This window comes from Galleria mellonella, unplaced genomic scaffold, assembly GCF_026898425.1.
Source record: "Galleria mellonella isolate WM207_F2 unplaced genomic scaffold, CSIRO_AGI_GalMel_v1 utg171, whole genome shotgun sequence".
In the NCBI taxonomy this organism is placed as follows: domain Eukaryota; kingdom Metazoa; phylum Arthropoda; class Insecta; order Lepidoptera; family Pyralidae; genus Galleria; species Galleria mellonella.
This window is the reverse complement of record NW_026442014.1, coordinates 2,934,752-2,961,566: the sequence shown is the minus strand read 5'-3', so window position 1 is coordinate 2,961,566 and position 26,815 is coordinate 2,934,752. Positions and strand designations below refer to the sequence as shown.

The window sequence follows — 26,815 nt, the reverse complement described above, 5'->3', positions numbered from 1 at the left end:
TCATTTCGTATTTCAACAAAATTTAGGTATCTCTGGGGTTTAATATAAGTTATTTGATCAACATTTTAATGATCGAAATGTGCCAGGTAATTTCTTACATTGCCGTGTGCACACGGCATATAAAGGGCCGTCCTTTCCTTTCCGGTGGGTGTCGTAAGAAGCGACTAAGGAAACTTAATAGTCGAACGATTGGTAACAGAATCCCTTAAAAAACAACCAAAAGCTAAACTGCGGTTGCCAACCTGTCTGCTAGGGGGGAAAGGGATTGTCAGTAATGGAGACTAAAAATCCTATTGCTAGCAATATACCCAACCAGGTCGACCTCGTGGTTCTCCCTGGAAACTTTCATGGTTAATTCTTGATGAATTCATCATGATGGACTAACTGGCCTGTTTTCATTCTCATCTATCACCCTTCACTGGTGCTCCGCCAGCGTATCCCATTAGCACAGGCGGAGTTACCATACCATTTTCACCCATCAAAAAATCCAGAGGGGACCGCATAGTGATCGACCTGATAGGGCTATATTGCTAGCAATGGGACTAGTAGCCCGCATTACTAACAATCCTTTCCCTTCTATATTCTAACTTAGCAAATAGGATGTATGTATCTATTTACGCTGGTGAAGCCGCGGGATATAGTTTGTATTTAAATAAATTTCATATAAAAATGTACGAACGAACATTCTCATCATATTATGGCAAATGACGATTGGTGTAACGTATGTAGGCGCAAGATAGGTTCTGAAAAAAAATCTCTTATCACATAGCCATTTGCCACCTTATTACCACTGTTGTATTACATCTGTGCTAAAACATGGATGAATTCTGTGAGCTTATCTTTATGTGCTACGGAATCCATCCGGTCCCTTTTACGTTTCGTTGCCACATCCCTCATTCTGCTTCGATAAAGAGAAAAATGTTACATAAATAAAAATATTAAATTATTACATTTACCCTGGCTGCGTCTGCGTTTTTTTTAATGGGTGATAATAGAATGGTAATCCCACCCGCGCTATCGGTATACACCGGCGGGGCACCAGTGAAGGATGATAGGTGAGGATGAAGCAGATCAGTTAGCCCATCGTAACGAATTTAGTTCAAGAATCAAGAATTGTTCACGATGGTTTCCAGAGGGAACCACGTGGAGATCGACCTAATAGGGCATATTGCTAGCAATGGAGCTGTCAAACTCCATTGCTAAAAATCCCTTTCCCCCGTTACGTCTGCGTTACGAGGATACTGTGTTTCTATTAAGTGGATTATTAGCTTGTTTGCCATGTCTTATTGTAAAAAGAAAAAGAAATATATTGGGTAGTTCAGCATTATTAGCAAAAATTACAGATTGAAATATTGTCAATACAAAATAATTTATAAAATATTATTATTTGCAATTTTGTATGAACAAGCCGTGTTTATCGAAAACAAGGACATTCTCGATCGAGAACCATGAGGAGGTCGACCTGACAGGGTATATTGCTAGCAATAAGGTTACTAATCCCCATTACTAACAATCTCTTCTCTCCACTACTTATAGCATTATCTAGTCTGCTTAATTATTGTGAACATATTATTGGTATATCTTTTATAAATAAATAAATAAATATATGTTGATTGATCGTGATAAAAAGCCTGTATCCTTCTCCATTGCATATAGTGTGTACTAAATTTCATAGTGATTGGGTAAGTCGTTAAGGAGTTAAAAGTAAACAAACTTACTTGTTATATTTATAATATTACTAGATTTCATCCGCGATAATATTAATTTTATTGAAAAATTCTGCTTGTGGGTGGGTATAGATAGAAATAAATCAAATGGCTTCAAAAGGGAACTCAACTCCTTTGAGGAGTATTTTGAAAAAAGAAATATATGTATGTTGATTATGAATTATAAACAATAATTCTGCAAAGTTCGAAGTAAATCGAACGATGCGATAACCTCTTAACTCCGTCAGTTGTAAACTGATTTGGTAATTATTTTATGTGAATGTACGAACTTACAGATTGGTGCAATAGAGATTTGGTCAAAATCGGTTCACTAATTTAGTTTTTAAATCAAAATATCTAGTGTTGCCATAATTGAAGTGGTTTTTTTTTGTGGAACATTATAATTATTATGTAGAACTAGGATTTTCTAATGTGTGATCCAGTCACAGAATAGACTACCCCTTTCTTTCCTGTGGGTGTCGTAAGAGGCGACTAAGTGAGGGAATGGAGCTTAAGAGCGAGGGATGGACAGCAGCGTCCCTCTTAAAACATCTTTAAAGCCTAACTGCGATTGCAGTTCCACCTGCCAAGCATGGCAACTACTGGTAAAGCCCCCCAAGGGGAAGATTTATGTTTAGCAGCGGAGAGTTAAAGGCTGATAATGATGATGAGGATCTTGAAATCTAGTCGAAGTCAATTAGACTACTAAGAGTAATTTAAAGTAAAAAATCGCGTGTAAATTTCGAGTTGTGATATCCACTGAATGAAATCGAAATTCGCATCATTTTAAGGGTGTGTTTCACCATTAATTCTGAACATTTTTCCCATAGAAACATGGGTCGAAAAACGACAAAAAATAGGTCCGCCGTACTGACAACTGGGAAGGCGCCGTTTTAGTATGGGAAGTTTAAAATTTATTGTCGGCTTTCGACCCATGTTTATTTCGAAAAAATGCTCAGTTTTATTGGTTTATTTCTTTATCTTATGGTATATTAGTGTGTTCCAGTATAGAATAGGCAATACCTTCCTTTTGCTTGGGTGTCGTAAGAGGCCACTAAGGGAGCTTATAGTGGAGGGATGGGCAGTTGCGTCTTTCTTAAAACATCACTTAAAGACAATCTGCGAATACTAACCTGCTTGCCAAGCGTGGCAACTAGAAGCAAAACCCCATGGGAGAGGCCTACGTTTAGCAGTGGACAGTTAAAGGTTGATACAGCAACATGTCAGTTGCTCTTATAATTATTTTAAAGATAACAATGTTATTTTTTTTTTCGTCATTCTCCAGGGTGAACAAGTCTGCTGGATTGCCCTCTTACTATAATGGGCAGTCTTGTACAATGTGACCGATATCTTTTTTTTTTTTTTTATGGGTGTAAATGGTATGGTAACCCCGCCTGCGCTAACGGGATACGCTGGCGGAGCACCAGTGAAGGGTGATAGATGAGAATGAAAACAGGCCAGTTAGCCCATCATGATGAATTCATCAGGAATTAACCATGATAGTTTCCAGGAGAACCGCGAGGAGGTCGACCTGGTTGGGTATATTGCAAGCAATAGGATTCTCAGTCTCCATTACTAACAATTCCTTTCCCCCTGATATCTTATATTGGTACACTACATTCGCAGGCCGCTTAGTTAATTTTATTGGTTTCTGGGCACAACAGAATATCAGTGTTTTACTCTTTTGAGGGCAAAGCAATGAATTGAGTTGTGACCATTTTGAGTTACTATGGATAAATTGTTACTTTTTTTATGTATTTTGCTTTTTTTGTATATCTGTTCTTTTATCTCTTTTTAATGTGTATTTGTATGTCTGTTGTTATTTGTGTGATGTGAATAAAGTAAATAACATATCTGGTAATATACAAATACACATACTTTCTTAACAATATTTAAATATCTTTAGTATTATAAGTGTGAAAGTGAGTTTGTTTATTATTTCTTAGCTCCTTGACTGACGGCTTAACCAGATATGAAATTTGGTATATACGTTCAACATGGGATAAATACATAAAGACATCTCAGTCAGCGAATATACCTCGGTTACGTGGACGAAATCGCGGGTAAAAGCTAGTGCATAATATAAGAAAATTAATTACCACTTATCATCAGGATGTTCACCAGATCTGAACCCGAATAGCGTGTGTCAGATATGAGCATTTCCTATAAATACAACTTTTAGAATTTATTGGCTGTTTCGAAATTGTCATAGCTTATAAAACGGTCCAAAGAAAAAGGAACATAAAATTAAGCTATAAAATTTGAAATTTGGTTAGCTTATGGTTCTAATAATCCTTTTTATTACTGTTACAGATAGCCTGCGCTGTTCGTGTTGAGGGTGGCCTGTTTATTCGCATTTTATGAAGTTGATGTAAGTTTTTTTTTTATATTATCTTTGTAATGATAGTGTCTTCATACATGCTTCAACAAAAATAAACACTGTTCACATATACACCATAATACACATTTACACTCACTCAGAATATTGGAGAAAAATATTGTTAGCTTAAATTGAAAAATAAAAACGATTTATAATTATTACGAATATATTTGAAAGAACAAAATAAACAGAGCACAATGATTCCTATTGATGATGCTTATCTTTACTAATTACTCCGTATTATGAATTGATTATGATCGCCGTATAAATTTATACATGTATATTAATTTGTAACCAATACGAATATATATATATATATATATATATATATATATATATATATATATATATATATATATATATATATGCAACACTCAAAAATGGCGCCATTTGTTTTATTTTTTTATTTGGTTCTAGTTTGTTTTTAATTAAAAAAAATATGTGTCAAATTGAGTCAGCCAAATGTCAATTTAGCTGTTAAAAAATTGACATGGTTTTAACGTTCGTTGCTCTGTCTATATGAACTCAGGTATGTCAAATATTTAAATTTTACTATGCTCGGTGAAGTGTGGGCTTTTGAATGTTACGTTTCTTTCTTCAAAACGACAACGGGTCTATTTGTTTATTTTGTTAATTATAGCTTATTGTAAGTTCACCGCTGATTATTACACACTTTACATTTAGACTAAATTTACATTATAATGACAGTCATGGTTCGTTCTCGGCCCGATCTCGGTCTAGTAAGTAGAAACGCTTAAGATTGATGGTGACTGGTACGGAAATTTACGGGATTGTAGTATGAATATATTGTTTCTTAGGTAATAATATTTTACCAGATAGAGATCAGACTGACAACGAAACTGTAAACAGCGTTATAGTAAGAATCCGGCTTTAAAGTCTTCCTTACATAGTCATGAACCTTTATGAGCATATAGTAAAGTTCAGAAGAAATAAACGAAGAAGTTGATAGAATATGTTTGTTTCTTAGATTATATAGATAGAGTGTCTCCATACAAATGCTTCGAGAAAAGCGGGATAATATTTTCATACAATTTTGCGTGATAGTTATGTGTGATTCCTTTATAACGTCTATATTTATTTTGTCTTATAATTTCCGCATCTTTTTAATGCGTAAATAATCGTGCGTTTTATTTATTAAATAATACGTCAAGCATACATTGCATGCGTAAGTATATTGAATACTGATAAAAAAACGAGTCAGTTAATTGACAATTACCTGTTAAAAAGTTAAACGGTTTTGAGGCTCGATGTTCTATCTATATAATCTAAAGTTTGTTTCTATTACGAGATATTTATTTTACTAAAGAGCGGTTGATCCTTAAGTAATGTAATCTGTTCTATCGTTTGAACTTATTTTATGCCCGAATCGGTGTTCCGTTAAAACTACGGTCTTAAAGGTTGGATAGTAATCGTAACCTATGAATGAATCGAATATTGGTATTTATTGGTATTAGTAAAGTAATTATTATACAAGAGAGGTGAAGCTTTCGAAATTATTGCATATTTACTTCTTGAGATATATATATATATATATATATATATATATATATATATATATATATATATATATATATATATATATATATATATATATATATATATAATTAAGATGTTAATTTATGTTTAAATAGTGCAAATCAATATAACAATTATTCTGTTTACATCCAGTTTTTTAAATAGTCAACAAGTATTGTTAAGAGAGGGACTGGCTGCACAGCGCCGGAGCTGTACACATTGCACTGGGAAACTTTTTTGGTTTCATATGCAAAGATTTATATAGAGAAAGAGATAAACTGATATACTTAATATAAAAATCATTGTGGAGACGTATTGAATGAACAATAATTATACAATTTTAATTTTTTTGAAAAAATTCGATTCTAAGGTGCTAAGCGGTCACTGTTGTAAAATTACTTCCGATTATTCCCAAAGTTCGACAAAGGTTGACATTATCAATTATAATACAAAGAAACCTGTGAAGTGTAAAGGAATTTACCTGTGGCGGAACAATAATCGATTTCAGGTCAGGAGAGGGAGGGCCCCAATACCCTCGGCGATTATATCACGTGCGTGTCATTACTCTTCATTCGAAATTATTGGAACAAGTAATTTGTACTGTGTTCTAAAAAAAAATACCGACAAATAAAGGAAATATTTGTAGCCGATGCCCTTCTAGATTTATTATGATTAATGAATATCGGAAGCAACGCCAGTCCACTATTTTGAGATATTGTTGTCCGATTATACTATTTAAATGACTTCCAGAAAGTTCTAAACTGAGATAGTGTAGGTAGAGCATCAAGTGTTGAAAACGAGTCGAAATTTATTCAGTTAATTTGATTTTGGGCTGATTAAATTATGACACATGTTCCTTAAATCGAATCGCGCTCTTTTCAGTGTTGCAAGGAATTGAATTAAAAATTTCCCAAGTCAGACCTGTTTTTTTTTAATTAGAATTGTGAACAGTTTTTTATATAGTATATGTACGTGTTGCTTGAAATTAATATCTTAATTAAAATAGCGGTCATTTTAAAGTTTTAAAAGCGAATCCATTTTATGTCTATACTCAGATATAAATGAATCAGTAAAAATAAACATCATTACAAACCGATATGGACTATTTATCTTTTTTTAAATATAAAGTATTTGTATCGTTTAAACTTATAACCAATTTAACCTTATAGTATGGTAACCCTATGACTTACACGTGGAAAGAATTTACCTGTTTTGGGCGAAGCAATCGTGTGAAAATACTATCTATATAGTGTGAGGTTTTATATTCATCTTTATTTTTTAAACGACTTTTAAAAAATGTTCGGTAATTATTTTTGCGACCATCTTGAGCAATTATACTGATTTTCATAAATATTTTTGCAGTGGATAAGGTGTAGATAGTGCTACGTTACGTCTTATATTAATTTTGTCACCTTTATCCACCTCTTTGCGACGTAAAACCTACGAGTACTTTCACATAATTCTGCGTTCTAAATTCAAATATTTTTTAAATCTAATAAGCCTGTGAAACGTGGCATCGTTCATTGGTGCGTTTTATTACCTGAAAAAAAAAAAGTGAAATTATATTAAGCAGTCAAATGAATTCTCTTTTTATGCGGAATAAAATCTGTTTGTCGAATTTATTGAGTATTTATTAATCTAAAGTGCGGATTTCGTATATTCAAATATTGAGCCCATCTGATTTTTCCATTATTAATTTCCACTTGCGGCGATGTCCCTGCTTGGTCGCCCTTTAAAGAGGGTCGGTTCTTTATTATAACCGCTACGTCTTGGCAATTTTAAAGACACCTTTTAATAGTACTTCAGGGTGTGCTATTTTTGGCCCGCCCTAATCGATAAATCCCTTTACTCTATTGTATTAGTTGTATGGTGCTTTTGGACATTTATCAGTTGTTTCATGATGACTATCGTCACCAAATCTTTTGTTTCCTTGAGCTCGCATTTATTTATATTGCTGTCTCTTACGGCTATTATGTGATTTATTGTTTTTTTGTTCACTCTTATACCTTGCTCGCCAATATTTATTAACGGCTATTTCCCCGACGGCAGCTGTTTTGTTTTATCCGCAGAAGCGATACGATCTATATCGTAAATAATCTCCGCTATCGTATTATATTTCATATTTTATTCATGCGATATCGTCTCAAAATGTTCTGTCGTTTTTTAGATGAGAATATTTCACTAGCTTGATATGATCTATGTTATATATGATCTAGTGATATTGAAATATGGTTATTTTGTGCAATTTAAAATAGTATATAATTTTATTGATATAAATGTTTGAATATTAGAAATATTTATCGTTTATTTTTATAATAACTATGCTCCGCTAAAAACAGCGAAAGCTATTAGATCAAAATGACAAGTGATTTCACTATTCTCATTTAATAAATAAAATGCAACAATGAAATAGATATAAGTGTAAAAGCCTGTGCATTGGTAAAACTTAAGTTTTATCAACAACAGTTAGTAAATGTAAGGATTATATATATTAATGATGGCTTTCACCAAATCAAGCGTAACTTACATTTGTGACCACGTATACGAACATGCATTAAATATGTCTTAATTTTGTCTATTATTTTAGATCTACCCTAATTTGGGTTTTTGAAGTAACAGTAACATAAAAAATACAAATTAAAAACCTCATCCATTCGGAAGTCACATAAAAACTTTTATAATGTTCGACAATTTAAAACATTTTATGTCTCAAAATCCGGAAACGAGCGCAAGAATTTTTTTTTTGTGTACACAAAGTTTGCCCAACGTATGAAACCCTTATAAAACACCAGGGGTGAGTCACAGCTGACAGTTGACTAATACGCACGGAGATACACCCCTACGTATATATAATTCACCCCAGGTCTCCAACGTGCTTATAGTAGAGAAATATTTTTATCGTGATCAGATAATATTGTGTAGAGATGAACGGAAGAAAATTATAGGTGCTCTGTTGATTTTCTTTCGACGTTTGATCTCAGCGATTTATATTTGCGAAAAATGGGATAAAAAAGAGAAATAATTATAAAATATTTCGTTTTTTTTCGCGGTACGTTTGTATGCGTGACATTCTTTAGATATTGTTTGAATATATATTTTTTTATTACATTTGTCGGTAGTGCTGTTTTGGAAATAGATTTTATGTAAGTATTTAGTATTGCTGTAGAAATTTTGTGAGCGATATTTTGTTAAAAGGTTTGTCAAAATAAATTATGTACATTACACTCATGTGGCATGACACGACTTGATTATGAACGTTGTAATAACGTAAATTTGTTATAAGAGAGTAAACAAAAGCGACCCCGTCCTCTGCTTCGGAGCTTGTACAGTGTTTTGTTTGCTCTGAACGGTTTTTTACTAGTTTCCAGGTAATTAATTCGAAATTTCCAACACTTCACGAAGTTCCACTTAACTTGAAACTTTTTCAATGATGCTGCAAACAGCGTTCAATTTAGCACAGTTTTACGTTGTAGGCATTTTTTATTTGCGAGAAAATGATGTTATGCATCTAATGACGAAACAAAATGTTTGTTAGGTATTGTATGATTTAATTTGGAGGACTTTCAATTTCAAAGTAAGTAGGTTTATTATGTAGATATATTATACATAAACTTCTAAGAATTCGAATCACAGATTATAGTCGTAATAAAGACACAAATATACTAATTGGCTGGTACATAAGGACAATTTCCTTTCAATAAGGACTCCTGTATTATAAGAAACTAGACTCAGGGATGGAGGACAAAATAGGGGTCACCACGTTCGCTACTAAGTTCGTAAAACATCTGTATATTTATAAGAAATATAGTGATCAGAACATAATTTTAATGCACTTTTATCTAGTAGATCTTTGAACAAAAGTGACTTCCTTTCATTCATTCTAACCTCAATTCAATTTGTAAGAACATTGAATTCAATAAGGCAACTGCATTCGTCGGAAGTGAAACCAGACAGCGATGCACCTCGAAATTCATTTATCAAGGGCTTCCCAGCGGACTCGAAGTGTCACTGAGAGTTACAAAAAGAAGTCAAGAATCCCTAATAACTATTGGAGCTTGCGAAAAATTTATAGGAAGATCTCGGTTGCAATTGAAGTAGTGGAATTCCATTTATACATTGTTTCATTGATTCACACCTGATATGAATGATAATTTGGTTACATACAGATTTGAATTGTAACAATATTTGAGTTTTTAAATTGGTTTTAACAAAACAGATTTATTGTAGTGACAAAGTTTTTATTTACGATGTTTCGTTCTCTTATCCTTTATCAGCTTTAATGCACTCTTATAGTAAAATAATTAAGTAGTGTATTAATATTGTAAGATTAAAACTTTTATAAAGAATAAATCACCAGAGGGAGACTTTGTACAAAAGTCGTTTACTTGCGTACCTTTGTCCCATTCGTGTTTCAACCGTAAAGCAGTTGTGTTTGCATGGCTGTGTTTCGGTTTGAAGGGTGGGATATGGCATGAATTTACAGGGTACAGAGGAATAACACCTAAGTCCTCAGGAATGGCAACGCATGAGGGGTAGAGTATACTACTCTGTTATGTCCATAGTATTGCTCATGTTTATAGGCGACGGTTACCAATTTCCATCAGGTGGGCCCTCAGCTTGTTTGCCATTCTAAAGTGTATTAAAAAAATACGAAGTTATAGCAATTTTCTTGAATCAACCTTGAATTACTTGAAAAAAAGAGATAATGTTTGATATTGTAGTTATAATAAAAAATATTACTATAATATAAGTACAATTCAACGGTCTAAAGATCATAAGCAACAAGAAGGGTTTTTTTTTGTCTGATATCTTAATAAAAAATGGATCAAACTTTATTTTCCCAAACGATATCGTCGTCCAATCTAATTTTCGACTTGCCACTCTCGATTTCTATTTTCTTTCAAATTGTTTTTCTTTCTGCTCCGATTCGCTAATAAGATCAATTGTGTAAATAAAGTCTGGTTAAAAAATTGCTTATTTAAATCGCTTATAATTCACTTTTGGAAACTTGTATCTTTTATTACTATGTTTGACAAAGAAATATTTTCGAAATCCAATTGTGCAACATAATACAGTTACTGTGGGGAGTTGTCCACCCCGACACGATGCTGGCATCATTTATATCAAACACCCTTCTATTCACATCTCTCTGTTGCCTCTTGTTTCTCAAAATTTACTTTAATTGTAATTCTAGGCATATTTCTACGTAATCAAAGCCCAATTTGCGTTGTGCTCGTCAAAACTAAGTTGAGCTGTGAAATAACCAGTCCTCCAATTATTACAACCCTGTTTTGTATCTTTAACGGTCGCTTTGTCAAGTGTCCTCATTTTGTTTCCGACCGCCCTCAACTTCTCATTTTATTGGGTTTTTGCTCTGTTGTTGTTTATCGGTTTTGTTGTTTTAGGATACATTTAGATTTATATTTCTATTTGTGATTTTGTAACAGATGTTATCAGTTGGTAAAGTGTTTGAGGTTCTATTACATAAATAAAATATAACTTTAAAGTATTTATTATAAAACATATCTGTAAGCACTGTTCTTCGGTTCAATGGAAATTAGAAACCTGTTAGACCGTCATTGCACTGTATACAGTTACGGTTAGTTTAACATGAGCATCCGCGTCTTGCAGTTTCTTTGTGAATATTTCAATAGCAGCCAGTTGGGATGTGTTTTCGATAAACATTATTGTGTTTTTGTTTTATATTTTTGGTGTTTTGGAATTTTCAGTAATTTCTATTTCTTAATTAATGGTCGAAAATCATCTACTACGTTGCAGTAAGTTTAATATTGCATACATTTTATATTCTGAAATGGTATATATCCAATATGTTAACAGTTTTAACCTTTTAACCATACAAATATATTTCATTATTTGTTCGACACATATATTGATTATTAATTTTTTTTTGCTCAAACTAAATACGGTCCAACTAACAGGTTTTTTCATAAAATTAATGTGGCGGTCCTTTGTGTTTTCGGTGTTGAATCTATTAAAGCGAAGCACAGCGCGCTTTTTAGTAACACATCATTCGAACACGTCGCTTGCTTTGATGTTCCTGTTTGCGTAGATGTCGAGTGTGTACTCATTTTTGTTGGATTTTAGAATGTTTTCGAGTATCACGGTGAGGATATGGAGTGACTGTAAATTAAAAGCTCTGTTTTGACAGTGCTGTAAAATTGGGTATTAAATGCAAATGAGTATTGTATAGTTATTTTATTTTAAACATGGGAAATGTATACATACTTTATTGTGTTTTAATATGTCTTTTTATTGTTTCAAGCTGAAGTAGCAATTAATATATAGTTCGAAGAGCCCACAACCAATGGGGATAAAAGGTTCTCGAGTCACCACCCCGTACTAGTAAAAACGTAGTGTATAAATTCCTCACACTGGAGTGATGATCCCAATATATTACAATCAGTTGGGAATCGGTGGATATAGATGACTCAGGTCTGTGCCGAATTTCTTGTCTTTTCTCCACAGTGATTAGTAAAATCCAGGATCTAGCAGTAGGATCATTGAAAATTATATATAGCAATTTAAACCTTTAAAAAAGTATTAAAATCAATATAGTCATTTTTTTGTCTTAATTTGGTTATTACCGAATCTGGATCTAAGTTGCAGGTTCATAAACTAAATGGCGTTCTAGCAAATGCAGAGGCAACCTGCAATATTTGCAATTTGTCACTTGCTTTTGATATACTCTCTAGTACATTTAGTTTGGTAATTCACTTAATGAATTAAAGCTTTGAACGCCCAATCTACAGTGAACTGAATTTCACTTGATTAAAGCTCAGTATCCCGTGAACCTTTATGGGAGAGACGAGCTGCAGTATGTGATACAAATTTATTAGCATCAGGTCAATGGTTCGTATAGTTACAAGAATTAAATGCTCAGTAATTTAGGAAATACTGTTTTAGTACTTTGGAAATAGTGATCAAAGTGCAATGTTACCGCATGTGGATGTGGTGAACAGCAGGTCAGGCAACATTATGCTGATGGATTATTGTTGAAGGTTGGCTATTCCGATTTTGTCAGCAATTTAAAATTATCACTTCATTCATTACATAAAACGTATGTGTTTAATATTATTACGAGGAAACTCGTTACCAACAGGCTTTTTTCTTTGTCTTTTTCAGAATCGGAGTAACATGGTTTTCTCTTCCATGGTAGTCATAAACTTATGGATCGTTTACCATTGTTGCTATTAGTAACAGATATTCTATTTTATTTTACCTTTCATCACTTCAAGTCCAATTTGATGTATAGATATTGAACTGAATTCTTTTAATTTTGATAATAACCGGAGGAATACATTGTACAATATGGCTACCTCTGCTCTCTCGTCGAATTTCTGTCGTTAAGCAGTTTTTGCTGCTACAACTTGGTGGTGGTGTTTCGGTTTAAGGAATAGAAAATGGCGGTCGGTGAAATTATAGGTTAACCATTTTGCCATTTTCAGTTTTATAAACAAAGTACTGTTCTCCATTTGTGGACATTGCTTTTTGTCTATCTCTGTGTCCATTGTCCTTTTACGATTTTGCCATTTTATAGACAATTAGCATGGGCAAAATGATTCCGTTTTCGCTTCACGGGATCGCACTTTTGTTTGGCTCCGGAATGCCGTGATGGAAAATCCGATTCTCACATCTGGTCGACGGAGATAACTTGTGTAGTGTAGTGATGTGAAGGGAATATTTTTCACTCGATTTCCTTTATTACTTTTGTTGTAGTTAAAGAAATAACGTAGTTACTTGTGTGAATTCACGAGAGGAGGAAGGAAGCCTTCAATTGGAACAATGGTAGGTTTCTTGTGTCTAGTCGAGTGCTAAAATATTTACAACCGACTTAAAAAAGAAGGAGGTTCTCAATTCGATAAAATTTGACGTTTAATTTTTTTTTAATGAAAAAAAATGTTTTTTTTAGTATTGCGTGCAATTAGGTTAAAAGTTTCCCAGATTATTTAGATTTTTTTTAACTGTAATTTGGAACTATTTTTTCTGATATAACAAATATACACGGGTTGTTTATGATAAATCTAAATGTATTAATTAAAATGGCAGATATTTTTAATGAATTAAAAACGAAAACACATTTTATGTTTACACCCAGATATAAATCCAAAGTATTCAGTTTAAGCATCATTACGAATGTACACTGTTTATCTTGTTCTTTCTTTCAAATGTATTCGTGAATATTTTGTATCCTTTTATTTTTTATTTAACCTTATAATATAAATTTCTCCCACACACTTAGTATTAACTGCACATACTGGTAACCCGATTTACCCACACATGAAACTTGACCTGTTTTTGGTGAAGCATCTATATGGAGGAACTTCGTCTATATAGTCGAAATATATGATACTTAAAACATATTTTATTAAGATATGTGAGTATTATAAATATATAGACCGTTCATTACTTATAGTAGAACATTTCACGTATCGATTGAGGTTGAAATCAATTAAATCGGTATTCGTTGCATCACTACTGCAAAATCATAATTAACAACTGACAGTACCTCTGTGTTTACCCTTATAACATAACGCTGCTTCCATTTCTGGCGTGTTCCATAGTGTATAGGAAATAGATCATTAATTTTATTACGCAGGCCAGTAGAATATTAATAGCGCCCACGATAGGGACTTAAATTTACTAGCTAATTAGCTATTGGATCACGTACAAGTTATGCTCAAAAGTTATCTCATTATCCACTTCGACAACTGTTTTATACGCTGCTAAAATTACATGAAATTTACGATCTCTGTCTCAAATGAGTCAGGAATTTGGTTATTTTTAAAAAGTTTTCATTCTAAATTTAAAATTATGTTTTTCTTTTGTCTTATGGCTTTGTAATACGATTACATTGCCAATTCTGAAGTGAATTTGTTATTTATTTTTGTATATAGGGTAAAATTTAAAAGGATAAGGTAAATTAAATAATAATTACACAATTATTGCTATCTTTATTATTGATGATTAGTGAGCCACCAGCAATAATACTTTATGATACCTCAGCGATTTTGAAACTAATTACTGTATTTATGGTTATTGTTTTGTATCAGTACTATTTACTGCTACTTGGTCGTTAGTATTAAAGTGCATGATAGGAATCAATCGTGCTACGTAATAACATTATTTTGTCAATTAGCAATCGAACGTGAAATGACTGCATATAGTTACTGCTAATGTACGAATAAGTAATAAAAATAGTGTGATTAGAGAGAAGTGTTGATTGAGAAACGATGTAGTAACAAAACATTTAAAAAAAATGTTGCGTTGGTTTGGACATTTGGAGAGGATGCTAGAAAGAAGAATTACAAAAGAGATTTATCGAGCACGAATGAAATGAATGGAGATGTCGGTAGGGATTTATGTCACCCTAGACGGGTATGTTGACTAAATAAGCAACATACTGAAGAAGGGCTAAATTAAAAGTACTCGTAACCGGCGAGCGTGTATGAAAAGATTGATGTATATCAAGAAAGATAAAGAGCACTGTTTAAATCGAACTCGAAATCATTTGGCGTTCTGTTATTTCTGCCTACCCTACTGGAATGCAGGCGTGACAGTATGTATGATGTATGTATGAATAGGTAATCAGTCTGCCAATCCCTTATTATCAAACATGAAACACAAATTCAAAAGCTTCCATATCAACCCTCATATTAATACCCAGTCACACATCACTCCCACATTGTAACTTTAATTCTTAAGGTATACCTAACGTCATCTATTCTATCACCTCTATAAAACAACCAGATCTCGTAATAGGTAATCCTATTACGAGATCTGGTTCACATAGGGGGCTCACATACGTGGAGGTGTGCCTAATAAACTTGACGGTAGCTATCAGCTCGTAGTTCACCCGTCCCGCCGTAATTTGTTCCCGAGTCTTATTAAATTCATAAGTATGCGTCGCCAGTTGGTTGAATGGTGTAAGTTATGAGATATTGAGTAGATTGGTAAGTAGGTGTGTGGCATATCCTTAATAATTTTATATTATGGCGCCTTAATGTAATGTAATGTAAATTGAATTTATAATTTTCCAATTGATCTCTATATGACATTTTGTGCAAATTAATTTCTCCTGTACTTGTGTAAATTTTTCTGATGTCATTATTTATTTACTCTTTATTGCACGACTTAAGGAATAATACAAAACACACATATTATATATATATACATACATACATATATCTATATATATATATATATATATATATATATATATATATATACTACATACATATATATATATATATATATATATATATACACGAGTAAATATGATGTACAAATATTGATGCTCTTTACCACCCTTTTTTTTTCTTGCTTTTTACCATTGATGCTACCACTTTGGGTTTGCTGCAAGAAAACTCGAGTTAAGCACGCCCTTGTACATTAGATTACCTCGTGTCATATTTTTATGTTTAGGGTGTACAATAGAGTATTAAATAAATAAATACAAAAGGCGGTATTATCGCTTAAGCAACCTCTTTGTTATATTTGTTAATTATTTTCAATTACGTGCGAATCGCTCGTCTCTTGTAACTCATTACAGGCGACAATAAATCAGCCAAGACGGCAGTCCCCAGCACACGGCGGATAGACTAGCGTTGCCAACTTTTCGTCGTTCATGCAAATTCGTGTTTGCCGCTTTTAATGATTGCAAAGACAATGATCGTTGGAAACGTGACGTGGAACTTAAGAAGTTAAAACTTTTCGGTTACGATTTGTCAGTTGTACTTGGATAATGTGCCATTTTTATATTAATTTATTGTATCTATTGGACAATATTTTGAGCGTGGTAACATTTCTTTTTTGTTTTTCTAGAACCACCACCTTTTTTTTATAGAATAACTGTTTTAGTGAACTTGTAAAGTGACCCAATTAAGTGACTGGATTATTTCTAATTTGTATAATCATATATTATTAATCGTGTATCATCCCAGAGGGAGACTTTGTACAAAAGTCGATTGCTTGGGTACCTCTGTCCTATTCGTGTTTCAACCGTGAAGAAGTTGTGTTTGCATGGCTGTGTATCGGTTTGAAGGGTGGGATATGGCGTGAATTTACTGGGTACAGAGGAATAGCACCTGAGTCCTCAGGAATGGCAATGCATGGGGAGTATCATGGGCGAAACAGTATACTCTGTTATGTCCATGGTACTGCTCATGTCTATAGGCGACGGTTACCACTTTCCATCAGGTGGGCCGTCAGCTTGTTTGCCATTCTAAGTCTATAAAAAAAAAGTAAATATGTTGCCACTGTAAAATAATCTATGTGACATTCGGTTTTTGTTCGTGTTCATAGCACAATTAAATGAATTTTGTATGCCAGATTTTGGTAAAAAGTGTGAACAGTACTTAAAAATTACGTACCATACTTTTCACCACTTTCAAAATAAAACTCACGGGCGATGGTTACCAATTACCATCGTTAGGGTCGATAGTCATTTCAAGTTACATATTTGTTTTTATAATTATGTTTTAAATGTAACAACATCCGGATTAACTTACGGTACTTTCGTGTGTAGTTTCGGGACCATCCGGGACCTTTCTGCCTACCCTAAATGGGAGACTAGCATGACAGTTGTGTATGTATGCATGTATGTATGATCTGTTTGGTATCTAATAAAATATATAATGATTTATTATTTATGTAAATTATTTATTTTAATTTCTGTTTAGCACTATTACTGCCCACTCACTACTTCCTATGGCACTGTGTTAGATTGACGGGAAGAAATCTCTTTTAGAGATAAGTTTACCTTTGCTAACATTGTTATTAACTTATTGTTGTTACTGTATGTTTTAGTGCAATAAAGAATATATATTAAAATACAAAAAAAATATCGAATTGTTTACTTCAAAAGTGAGCTGCTGAATTCATTTTTATTTCAAAGATTTCATTTATAATATTCATGAAATTTATGGTGAGGTAAGCGTGTGTGTGTGATACGTCGAAAAGAACTTATTTGTTTATATATTTATGAAGTTTTTCATTGTACGTCTTTCTGTAAGTCATAACAGTCTACTGTAATCTGTAAAAGATATGACGCAGTGACAGACAGACAGATAAGGCGTCAGAGTTCCTATCATTTATTTATAAAATGCAACAAAACTTTATTATATTTAAAAGTATACTTATGCGAGAATTTTTGTGTGATTAAAAAGGGAAAATATTTTTAATAGATTTTGTTTTTTTTTTTTTGCAATTATAATAATAAGATTAGAAGGCGTTTTTTTTGCGAAACAATCTTTTTCAACCAACTACAGAAAAAGGAGGTTCCCAATTGGGTACTTTTTATGTTTGCTACACTCATAACTTCATCAAACCAATTTGGAAAATTGTTTTTTGTCTCAAAAGTTATACTTACAAATTGGTCTTATAAAATTTTTATCAAAAACGGTTTAGTAATTTAGTTTTTAAATTAAAGTAATTAGTTTTGCCACAATTAAAGTCTGTTTTTTTTTAATCTTTTTAGAATTTTACATTTTAGAGTCGCCACTTGTAAGTACATACTAAAATAACTTAAAACAATATTTAAAATGAATATGTTGAGTCTAATATATATTTAAAAAGATTTTCTTTAACCAACGTTATAAATGTACTACCTCGTACATCTAAGTTGTGGAATGAGCTCTCATCTACAGTTTTCCCTTTACAATATAATATGAGAAATTTCAAATAATGTGCCTACAAACATTTAAAAGGGCAGCAACGCACAAGCAACTCCTCTCGTGTTGCAGGTGTTAATGGATGACAGTAGCCGCTTTCCATCAGGTTTGCTCTGCTCGTTTGCCTCTCTAACAATAAAAAAAAAAAACTTTGAAAGACAACGCTACGCGATTAAAAGTAAATAGTACCTATAGATCTGATTTTCAATATTGTCGACGTTAATACCTGTAAGTTTTTTTTATATAACTTAAAACGGCAAACAAGCTGATGACCCAACTGATGGAAAGTGGTAACCGTCGCCTATAGACATGAGCAGTACCATGGACATAACAGAGTATACCGTTTCGCTCATGATACCCCTCATGCGTTGCCATTCCTGAGGACTCAAATGTTATTCCTCTGTACCCTGTAAATTCACGCCATATCCCACCCTTCAAACCGAAACACAGCCATGCAAACACAACTGCTTCACGGTATAAACACGAACGGGACAGAGGTTCCCTCTGGTAAATCTAATAACGTGTAGAAAATTTTCAAATAATTTACTTAATTGTATCTATTGACCTTAAAGCGAGAATCGAGTAAATACTTCGGTTTTCGTCTTATCTTAACTTCTGTGAAATATTTTTAAGTACAATTAATTGCAGTAGCGTAGGTCGGTGAAGGTATGTACCTGAGGATGAGAATTTTGCAATTACAATCGAATTTCCATTTAAAAAACACTCGTGAACACTCCGATCGTTCACTTGAAAATCCGATAAGATCCAATTGGAATTCATTTAATCCAAATACAGTGAAAGTTACGTTGATTTATGAAGATAACAGCTTAATTTTGTATCTATTAAAAAAATGTATTTCATTATTTTGTTATAAATAAATTACAACTTAAAATAATAAGTTGATAAAGAACTACTGATTTTATGACTCATACATGCATACTTTTGTATGTATTGTATATGCGTAATATAAAATAGAACAATAGAATCTCAATTTTGAATTTATATTTTTTATATATGGCTGCATTTTTGGCAGGAAATTAAGTAGTTTTTGTTTTTTTGTTCTTCGCTTTTTTTTTTAAAAAATGGTATGGGCTATAGGAACGACGCTTATACAATTTAGTATAATCGTCTAATTTCCTTTTCAGTAGTGTTTTTCTGAAATCAATTTGCATTTTTATTTAAATTAAAGAAGTACGCGAATTCCTTGGATTTGAAATAAAAAGATAATAATAGAAAAAAAAAAGATATTGTGTTGAATTGTTTAACTTCAACAATTTGTAAACAAAGTAATACTTTACATACACACTACATACTAGGAACCAGTGCAACTGTAAAATTATTTGCAACAAAATATGCCCAATATTTACCTGCTACTTGCATTCGAGCCAAGATCGAAACAAAGTTATATAAGACATGTGCACAATCCTTTTACGATTTTAAACAGACTAGTTTATATTGACTATATGTTTTATTCTAGCTGGAAACGCTGTACGGTCCGGAAGATGGACGGACTCCCGATTTATTTACTAGAACCCCGGCCAAAGCGCCGATATTGGGAATTGGTATGCTTTCAGGAAACATGGAATCAAAGATTCGGAAGTCGGTTGGGTCAGTGCACGATTCTGCTGGTTAAACCAAATTCAATAAAGTAGAATCTATTACATATGGTAACAGTGTTTACTTAGGTGCCCACATTCGTTGTATACTTCGGTATTTTAAGTAATATATCTGTTAAAATTTCTTTTGCAAAATTGCCTTGATCCAGAATCGAATTTGGAGCCTCAATTAATGAAAGTAATGTTTATATCCTCAGTTTATTATGTTGATAGTTTTTACTTGCGGCTTTAGGACATATTGATTGATGAGACGGAATATATTGATCGATCGGGCATGGTCCTTTTCCATCCCAAATAAATCGTATAAGTCTAATTTCATTAGTTCAGTGGCTGAGACACTAAGAGATAACTGAGATACATATAAATAAACTTACATTTATAATATTAGTAAAAATTTAACGTATATATTTCCTAAATCTCGTTACGTTTGTTCAATAAATCAATTACGCAATTTGTCCTTTATAACCTGAGTTTTTTATACTATTGAAAATTAAAACTCAGTTTATTTCGTCGCGTGCCAAAATTGAATTATAATCACACAATTTATTCCCAACGTTGCAAGTTGCCCCCAAAACACAAGGGGCGTTGTTGTCCCGACGAGTGGTTTAAAATCCAGCTTCGCTCACGGTCAGCGGAGATAGATTCTATATTTGCATACTCATACACAGATATGCTTGTATTTGTCATCGCACCCGAGCCAACCACAAAAGCATTGTATATATGTAGTAATCCAGTTTGCCGGTTTGGCGCGTAGCCGGACGCCAAGTGATGCCTGCCACTGACAGCCCTTTGAGAAAGGCCTTTGAATTAAAAAAAAAAAAACAAAAAATATTGTTCGTGCTATGGACAGTACTGACGAGAGCGTATAAAACTCCGAATAGAGTTTGGAAAAACAAATAATAAGCAAGTACAAGTTGAAGCGGTAATGTTTTCTAAAGACGCGAGCGATCTTGGAATGTACTTACATATTATATCATAATATACACAAATCAAGTGTCACGGTGTTCGTTTACGGTAATCTCTGTAACCGCCTAATCGACTTAATTGAAACTTTGTAAATGTGTATTGTTTGCTCCAACTTGAGAGATAGGAAAGACCTTGTAGGTGATGGCAAGTGGAACAACCTTTACCGGATCAGCTAATATATTGTTAAAAGTTTCGTAAACACACATTATATTTTAATGTAATAACTACCGGTTTAGCACTGATTGATTACACGTAAGTTAAACCGGTAGTTACTGTATTAAGATACAAATACACTCTTCACGCTTTTGACAGACACATGTTAGTGTAACAATGCGATCGTAATCCCAACCCTCAAAGAATTCCTTGTACTTTAGACTCTAATCCTGTTTTTATTTATTCTATTTCAAGAGTGCTATAAAAATTATCTTGACCATAGATTGGATCAATATCTATATTGAAGTTAGATTCAAGAATAGACCATCTTTGTGGAATACTCTTGAAATTAATCTCGATTCATCGACATCGTTTCGATTTACAAACTCGAATTGCAACACTAGCGAAATCAATATTGAGAATAAACTATTGAAAGGGTCCAGCGATTGATCACGATCTCACCTGATGGAAAGCAATGATGTGGTCTAACTTAAGAGTAGATCATTCGGTATGATATACTTTATTATAAGTATCATGGACTATATATTCAGTTTTAATAATGAAATATTAATGGTAAAAATTTACTGAAGCTGAACTTTTACCTACTATCTAGGGAATATTTATTGGCAATATTGATTGTGAAAAATATGCACCCAAAACCACGGACATCTTTGTAATCCGGTTAAATCCGTATTTGTGTGCCAGCATTTCGGATGTAAATGCGTGCTTTTCATGTCATACATTGCGACATGTGTCCCGTTTATGTATTCCATCTATCTTTTATTTTTTTATTAAATTTATAAAGTGGCAATAGCATACAAGCTGTGTTGTATAATAATTAATAATATCTTTGTGTATTGACAGAGTAAGAATCTATAGCATAGAATACGAAGGATCTCTTGCGTTGTGGGATATGTAAAATTCTAAATAGCAAATAGAGGAACAAAGTACAAACGCTAGTGTAAGTGATGAAAAGTTTAGAATTAATATCCTGTAATTGATCTCGCTATCAACGCGCTACTTAATAATACTTTTCTAACTTTTTTTACTTATATTGGGATAGGGTAATACACTCGCTTTACAAGAAGAGCTCTGTAATCAGCATAGTGCAACGAAAATGAGTTGTTATAATGATAATAACATCTGTGTTCTGGAAATATCATCATGCAATGTACAATTCTACTACTGTAATGTTACTACTGTAGAGCTCTGTTCGGCTTTCGTATTGGCATTGAGCATTGTACCATTATATATTGATAACTATTTGATAATCGACAACGACTTTATAATCGGACAAAACGTTTAACATTGTTGTTATAGTAAGCTACATAAAAAATAATCTTTAGTCATTTTCATATTAGTCATTATCCGTCCACTGATGAACATAGGTCCTACAGTGGCTTTTCCCGCACGAGGTCGCCATTTAAAAAATCTTTCTTCTACATCGGTTATCGGTTCTGAGCTATGTGACCAGCCCATTGCCATAATCATAAAAAAAGCCTAAGTATTACAATCAAATTATTGCTAAGCCGCTGGCAACAGTTAGTGTAATAAACATGGACCTATCACGTACAGAGGTTGAGCTTCAACAATAAAAGTAAATGATGTAGGAAATAAGATTGTCGCCAGAGCGTTGTAAAAGACAAATTGAATCTATGTACCAGAAAAACACAGGGACTTCACTGCCCGGAACCAACAAGTTTTAGTTGTAAAATGTGACTCTTCTGTCTTGCAGATGATCCGGCCTATATGGTCACCTCTGATATCATTTGAAGTTTAATAGTTGAACACACTGCTGCACCTACCATGGTTGCGGCTTTTATCTCTACACAATATAAACAATTATGTTGATATGTATATACAGATCTGGATCTTTTCTATGTATATATACACAAAAAGTATTTAACTAGTTAAATTCTTTGTTTAGTTTAGGTCTAGAAAACACTGTGTAACATGTTCAGTGCTATTTATTCAGAAAGTATGGCAAAATCCCCTGCACTTGGGTATCCATCTTTTACTTGTGCAAATAACTATTTTATTTTAAATATACAATCATTGGACTTTTATAAATAAAACAAAGGACGCCAATATCATGAGTAAAGATTTGCATCATCACAATCAACGAAGGTATTCTTTCATAAGTCACTTCGAAGATACATATGATCCAGAGGACAGAACATGTCATTTCCGTGAAGTTATTTTTAAACTAAGCCCACTCACATAAAGTTACAAGTTAAAAGTGAAAGTGGTATAGTTTTTTGTTCATTTCATTATCAAAAAGAAAACAAAGAAAATCAGAATTACGTCTGAGTATTTGACTTGGATTTCCTAAAGTTAAACCCTCCAATAAAACTGACAGTTGTCACGAAAAAGAGTATAGAAACCACTTGGAAACTTTTTCATCCTTAGTAGAATCCAGATAATGAAGTTTTTAAATTAATTCCAGTCATATCTGTGAATTGCTATCATTATACCTAACAAATCTAGATGACCAATTGAAATGTACCTACCAAGATGGCTTTGGTACAATCCATTGTCGACATCCTGCACCCGAGTGATTCTACTTGCACTAAAATCGGATTTAAGCTTCATTCTACTAAGTTTCCCGGTCATGTCAGTTGGCAAGTTATCACATTAATAAAACCAAATCCGAGTGTTTGAACTGGCGAACTTGGAAGATTTATTGCTAGATAAGAAAATATATTTTTGTTATTTGATTTACTCATCTTTTTCCGAGTATCTTATTATTTTATGATGTTATCTTGTTATAACGTCGTGTATTTTATGTTATACTGTCAAAACTGTATAATAGCTATTTCCTCTCCAGGTCCCTTACGAGTTAGGTATAATGGCAAGAAATGGAATAAAAAATATTTAAAAAGGTTTTAGAATACTTATTAATAAGTTATGTAGATCCTTATATACATCTGCTACATCCATTTCCATACTTGTCTCAAGTAGGCACGCTATATCCGGAGTTTCTTAACTCGATTTCATCAGTTTAGATAAAGCATTCCGATCTTTACTCCAAGGGTTTATTACCCTTACCTTATCATTTCAGCCATTATCCGTCCACTGCTAGACATAAGCCTTCCCCCTAGACTGCCATGAAGAACGGTCCTGAGCTACCTGCATCCACTGACTCCCTGCAATGCATTTCAGGTCGTCACTCCATCTAATGGGGGGTCATTCTACACTGCGTTTACCCGTACGCGGTCGGCACTCAAGAACCTTTCTTCCCCGTCGGTTGTCTGTTTTTTAAGCTATGTGGCCAGCCCATTGCTACTTTAGCTTGTTTATCCTTCTGTTTATTGTTTTTATTTCGCAAATAAGCTATAGAACTGATCATAGACGTAATTTGGGTACTCACTATTATAAAAGAGTGATTTTTCAGGCAGAAATGTCTATGACGCTATGACCTTTCCATCATCTTTTGTGCTTGCCCTTTTTACTTTACTAGTCTGTAATACTAGTAAAGTAAAAAGGGCACGCACAAGTACTGTTAATTTTACTCTAATAGACGTTAGTATAATATAAAAGTTAAGATTAGAGAGTTGATGAACAGTTGTGATTTTCCATTGCGGTTTGTAGACATAAATCTCGTTTAATTAAGTGATGATTTGGATACACGGTTGTGCAAGAAAAATTGGCTTCCCTTTCGACTGACGGGTCAGCAGTCCTAAGATATCTCACCTCCGTAAATTCTAAAATTAATGTAAAAGGTTTTGTTCTCGTTCTGACTAATTTACGAGTAGAAAAGTTTTGGATCGCGTGATATCATTTGACTATAATTATCTACCTTCTTTTACTCATTTTAGTTCGAAAACCATATACGATTTTATCACTACACCTAAAATAGCTATACTTCCAAGTTTGTGGTATGTTAAATATAGCAAAAACTTAGCTTCTTTTACGTTTCTTATTTTAACTTTATTTATTTATATGCTTTTGTGTTTCATTCTCTTTTAATATTATTAGGTTACAACAGAAAGATATTAGGCAGACTTATTCCTTAAAAGAATTTCTTCCAGTCATTCTTGAGAATCCGAAAGGAGAAAGTATCTATAGGGTTTGTATACAAAGTATATATTTATATCTTTATATAAATTAGACATCCTCAGAAGCTCTTTCGAATAATCTGATGAATATTTATATTAGAATTTTCGCTTTTTGCTTCCCAGAAAAGACAATGGGACGCTTCTTTCCTGCTCTGTGTTTGACTTCATCTATTTGTCATGACCCTTTAACTTCTGTAATTATTCAATTTCCTTTAGAATGGTTTTCTTTATTTGTGAGTATCGATCTTTCTTTTAATAACATAGTTAATCTTGAATTATCAGCTGAAATATAGTTTAGAGTGTATACGTTTCCCCGGGATATTTTGGAAAATCAACTTGTATGATATGCGGCATGTAGCAAGAGTTTACAGGAATTATTGCTTGATACTAGAAATAGGCAGATTAGAAGACTGCGTTGCCCAAAAAACATACAGACCGGATTTATACCTGTTATTTTTATTTATATTTGTAATTGATTGTAGAAGCGTTTAATTTTTGTTGCAAGGTTTAGTAAAGACCAAACGATTGATTATGACTGGAGTGACCTCATGAAAACAATTACGCAGTGATCCTTTGAGGAATGATCTTACATTGCCAAAAATTTAAGTGAATTGTGATTTTGCGAGGACTCTAATCACCAAGAAGTATAGTAGGATTAATCACTGACGGTCCACCATCATCGTCATAAAAATTACTTCTTTGTTTAGAACGCGCAACTGAAGAAAGAGACGCCCATATACTTTTACGTTTGCATTATAAAATATTTTAATGAATGTTTGTAGATCACAACGCTTCGTTGGCTCCAATAAATTGCACAAACATACAGCACATCCGCGTAGATATGTGAAAATCTTCAGTATTTCATGCCGGTATGTGGCGTCACGTCGAGACATTCCGGCCGTCTCCTGCCACGTCTTAGTCGATAAATTGTATTGCAGCAATAAATCGAGCCCGTCCAATACCACGTTGCCGCGTTGGCGTAAAACTGCCAACGACTGTGCCCTAATAGCGATCTTAATGAAAGTTTTTCCAGTAACTTCTTCATAGTTTCGCAGGGGAGCCGGGTTGTTTGCGTTTTGGGTCGCGGAGTGAAGTCACTTTATGTTATGTGCACTGAATTACCGTCTCTAATTTGTAGCTATACATATTTTTTGATCTGTGTCAATAATAGCCTACCGTAATCGTCTACTTTTTAAAATTAACAATAAAAATAGTATTTGAACTCGTTTGTTTGTTTGGTACACTTTATCGTACAGTAAAATCATAGGATCATAGAGTTCTTAAGAAAAGAATAAGTACAATGGCGGACTTTATTACCGGTTATTTTGATCTAAGAACTAAACTACTAAACCGATTTTGATGAAATTTCTATGGCGACCCCTCTGTAAGTATATTCCTTTAAATAAAAAAAATATTTTTTCAAATAAAAAGTAAATCGGTTTAGAACTGACGGAGTTATTTATTACTCATTATATAGAAGTAAATTACATAGTAAGATTAAATTGCAGAATAAAAACATTACAAAATTTTACGAACATATTTGAAAAAGCATTATAAAGTACCTACGCTATCTTATTTTTTTCTTGTTATAATGTTTCATAATGACGCAAATTTTTACTGAATACGTTGATTAATATCTGAGTACAGACATAAAATATTATTTTGTATTTAAATCATTGAAACTGGCTGACATTTTAACTAATGAATGTAT

The 26,815-nt window shown here is 33.0% G+C and overlaps 1 protein-coding gene across 8 annotated transcripts in view; it reads left to right on the top strand.

Moving 5' to 3' along the window:
• Window positions 1-26,815, top strand: part of LOC113518482 (protein lin-10-like) — a 209,203-nt gene that overhangs the window by 36,927 nt on the left and 145,461 nt on the right. For all 8 annotated transcript variants that reach the window (XM_052892958.1, XM_052892955.1, XM_052892957.1 and 5 more), the window contains exon 2: window positions 4,020-4,077. The gene's annotated coding sequence lies outside the window, so the exon portion shown is untranslated. The remainder of the gene's footprint in view (window positions 1-4,019; window positions 4,078-26,815) is intronic.